The sequence below is a fragment of the Chanos chanos genome, chromosome 10, assembly GCF_902362185.1.
Source record: "Chanos chanos chromosome 10, fChaCha1.1, whole genome shotgun sequence".
NCBI classification, from domain to species: Eukaryota; Metazoa; Chordata; class Actinopteri; order Gonorynchiformes; family Chanidae; genus Chanos; species Chanos chanos.
The window spans coordinates 2,752,753-2,757,273 of record NC_044504.1 but is presented as its reverse complement, the minus strand read 5'-3'; the positions used below and the strand labels follow the sequence as shown (position 1 = coordinate 2,757,273).

General features: G+C 45.1%; 1 pseudogene; it reads left to right on the top strand.

The window, feature by feature from the left end:
* The first annotated feature begins 282 nt into the window (after positions 1 to 282).
* On the top strand, positions 283 to 1,660 carry LOC115822649 (G-protein coupled receptor 84-like; annotated as a pseudogene).
* Positions 1,661 to 4,521: the final 2,861 nt, after the last annotated feature.

Below are 4,521 nucleotides of genomic sequence, written 5' to 3'. Positions count from 1 at the left end.
AAGAGATGAACTGAGTTAGTTCTCTCTGTTCTAACTTCTTGACACAAGCGACGTCTGTTCCAATGTATTTCACCACACTTCCACTTTCATCTACAGTTACACATTGACATAATAGTTTTTTCCCCCTGTGAACTGATGGTGTTATGTCCACAGAAATAAGTTCTTAGTTCAGGAGTTTGAACAGATGCTGACTAAGACCCTACCTCGTGCCTCATAAACAGCCTACAATTTTTTCATTCCACTCACAATAATCTATAACTAAAGGGTTTGTTTTTCCACAGAATGTCTTCGAATGACACTGATGTCCATACCAACGCCTTGTTCTCCTGTGCCGACCCGTCGGTGGAGGGGTACCGGTACTTAGGCGTGGTGTGGGGATCCGCCGTGATGTTGGTGGGAACACTGGGAAATGTTTTGACCGTGCTGGCCTTTGCCACTTTCTCTCACTTACACACACGCTTCAATGTTCTCATCATCAACCTGGCATTGGCTGACCTGCTGTACTGCACCCTGCTTCAGCCAATAAGCGTCGACTCTTACCTGCACTTGCGCTGGAGGGGCGGAGCCACATGGTGCCGAATTTTCGGCCTGCTCCTCTTCCTCTCAAACAGTGTGTCCATCCTCACTCTGTGTCTCATTGTCATCAGCCGATACCTGTTGATCGCCCGCCGCAAGAGCCGGGCCTTCCGCATGCTCTTCTCCACCACGGGCCTGGCGCTGGTGCTGGCATCCATCTGGGTTCTCAGTCTGGCCAGTTTCGGACCTCTTTGGCCTGTTTATGTGTTTGCCCAGCAGGTCTGTACTTGCAGCTTCCATCGCACCAGGGGGTGCCCTTATACCACAGTGCTGTTGTTTCTGTGCTTCTTCTTAGGACTGGGCTGCGTGGGGTTCTTCTATCTCCTCATCTACCTGCGTGTGCGCATGGCGGCCAAAGCTCTGCTCCGCTATAGGCCGTCACGCCGCTCATCAAGACGTAAGAGGCCAGAGCCTGAGGGGACAACGGACAGTGCGATCAGTGGTGGAGCAAGAACCGCTACCATCCACAGCAGTGATGTCAGCGTGGAAGCGGAACATGCTAAACAAGGGGAAATGGAACATTCTAAACCAGGGGAAATGGAATATTCTAAACCAGGGGAAATGGAACATTCTAAACCAGGGGAAATGGAACATTCTAAACATGGGGAAATGGAACATTCTAAACCAGGGGTAATAGAATATTCTAAACGAGAGGAAATGGCAGAGAAGGATCTTGGGAAGGATGAGATTCCAACAAACACACAAGGTTCATACCAGGTTCCTCCAGCTGCAGTTAAAGAGGATGAACACAAACCTGCAGCCGTGATCCTGACACAGGCCCCGGTTCCAACTTCCTCTGGTTCCTCTGGAGAAGACAGTGACTTTAAGCGTGTGACACGAATGCGCTTCACGGTGTTTGTGTGTTTTGTATGCTGTTTTGCCCCCTTCCTGCTCCTAAACATCGCAGACAACCAGAACAAAGCTCCACAGGTCCTGCACATGTTCTGTGCCAACCTCACCTGGCTAAACAGCTGCATCAACCTGTTAATCTATGCTGCCATGAACTGCCAGTTTAAACCAGGCCTACCGCCAACTACTCAGCAAGGCTCTTTCACCTCTCACACGCTTCCACAGGCTCAACTGAATCAATCTGGACTGGGCTCAGCAATGTGGGTCAAAACCAGACCATGCTGAACCAGTTTAAGATTTACTACACCACTTTGAACCATAATGAACCACACTGGGCCATTTAACCACAATAGACCGCAATGGTCCACAATAAATCTCCATGTTTATTCCATGAACCGCGACTTAACCACTTCAAGCCTTTCTGTACTAAAACGCAGTACACTGTATTGGATCACATGGTACTAAACAAAACAGAGCCACTCACTGGAGAGCCATTCACTGACCCACACCCACCCAGACACACACACACACACACTCACCCACACCCACCCACACCCCCCCCCCCCCCCCCCCCCCCCCCCCCCACACACACACACACACACAAATCTCTGAGATTGTATAACAGATCAATTAGACATTGTAGAAAAGACAATGATTGATACACACATATACACACATGTGTGTGCGCGCGCGCGCACCCACCCACACACACACACACGTGTATGCCTCCAAATAACTGTTGAGCGCATTGATCTGTATCTGTTGATGACTCTGTGGTAAATTCTCTCTACTTATATTTTATATATTTTATAGTAAAATTAATGTTTTCAAAACTATTGCTCTCATGTCGGTGTTGGTGTTTTGTAACTTTTAACTGAACAACACAATTTATTTTCTTGTAGGATTTTTCTTCAGTTTTCAGTTTACCCTATTAAAAAGTTCATGGATGTCACATGGATATCAAAGTCTGAAAAACGTGTGAGTGAATATGAGGCAACTTGACAGGAATCTGTTACTCCTGTGATATATGAACTCTACTCTGTCACTCAGACGCACACAAATTTCACACGTCCACAAATTTCACACGCCCGCAAATTCCACGCCCACAAATTTCACAAGCCCTTACTTGCAGTGCTAACAGATTTCATTCTTTCTTTCTTTTTTTTTTTTTTTTTTACTGAAGTGCAGAGTGTAAATACTTCATGAAGTCACAAACTCTGAAGCATATCCGTGTGTGTTTGTGTTTAATTAAAAAGCCATTATTTCACATAAATCCAGAGCCCTCAGAGTAAAACTGAAAAGGCTGTAACCTCATGAGACTCTGCCAGTCAAACCAGTCAAACCAAACCAGTGTGTCACAACCTGCACCGCCATTTTGGACTTTTGGTTTGACATGTCTTTGTGCTCCTGTTCTCTGTCTGTCTCCGCCCCTCACCTGTACCTGTTTGTCCAATTATTACCTTGTTAATTTCTACCAATCCTGTGTTGCCCTGTTTAGTTCTCCCTCTATTTAAGTCCTAGTGTTTGCCTTGTCTTTGTCTATCGTTGTTTGTGTTAGTTTGCACAACTGTTACGCTGCACCTTTTTGTTATTGGCTTTGCTTTTGTTTTGCACTTGTATTTTGATCTTCATTTTCAGTAAAGTCTTCCGTTTTTGTCACTTCAACCATCGTGTCTTGCACTTGGGTCCTGCACCACACCACCAGCCGTGACACAGTGTGGCTGACAGACTCTTACACATGATGGATTTTAATATTAGCGGCAGTGCAGCACATGGAGCACTCTTCCAGCCTGTGCCGGACTGCATGACTCCCACCTGAGACTGTGTAAGATCTGTCTCATGGCTGGATGACACAGGGGAGGGGCTGACTCCTCGTCCAGGTAGACACAGCCAGGCGTGTTCATATGAGCACCAGGTCACAGATATACCCAAGAGGTACTTGCACTTTTTGTTTAACTTTATGGTGAATCAGAACCATTCATTAGGAAATGACACCATTTGATTTGGTTCTTTCGTAAACCCACAATGTTCATTTCTACGGATACAGCTGTCTTGTTACATTGTCGTAACAGCTACATAGACAGACCTATGTTGTACACAATGACATTCCAACTCAGTCTTCTCCCAAAAAGCAAAAATGGAGCTGGACTGAACAGTGCTTTAGATGCCTTGACTGATTCTTACACATCAACTGGGGTCCAAAGGACAAGTATTACATAGTGGCAAGTAGGGCTGGGCGGTATAGCCTAAAATTTATATCACTGTATAATTTGAAGCACGGACGGTAATGGTATATATCACGGTGTATTAATTTTTCTTAAAATTTCAATATAAATGCTTCTGAAGAGGTAAAGCACTGGTATGGCAATTGTATGGGAGCTATTACTATCCTCTTAACTGTACTCTTTTTGTTTTCCCTCAAGTAGGGTTTCAGCTACCACACTCATGCACTCCTGACAACAACTTGGTCAGTCAATCCAGGCAACTTTAAGGAAACGTTCATTAGCACGTTGTTGGGCAGGGAATGAATGTGTTAGGATTCTGGTAGATCGATCATATTGAGCTCTTAGAACGTTTATTTTCTGCGCCCTCAGTTCGGATTTGAGTGGGTATGTTCATTCAAAAGATTTGTGCTTTGTCTCGAAGTGGCACTTTGCGTTGTCGTTTTTAATAATCGCCACGGTCTGGCAGCACATGAGACATACTAGTTTTGAACTGCGCGTGGGAAGGATGAACATAAAAGTCTGTCCATTAAAAGCTCTGTTTTTGCTGTGTGCTTTTCTCTTTTTAGAGCACCCCGAGTGAAATTACTTTTCTCTGACTCACATCTCTGACTATTGTCTCTTGTCTCATCTTGTCTCTCTCCTGTGTATGTGTGTCTCACTCACTGACTGGAGTCACAATGCTTATCAGAATGCACAGCTTTGATTGGCTGAGTAGCATCACATGAGATGATTTACAACGCATGTAATTGGTTTGTGGGTTTCCGGGGCTGCTAAACCAGCGCTGTGCTGGTTAAGATAGAAACGCTCCGTCAAAAGTTAATAAGTCTCAATAATTTATTGGTTATAGGTCCTGGTCCGGATAGGATATCAC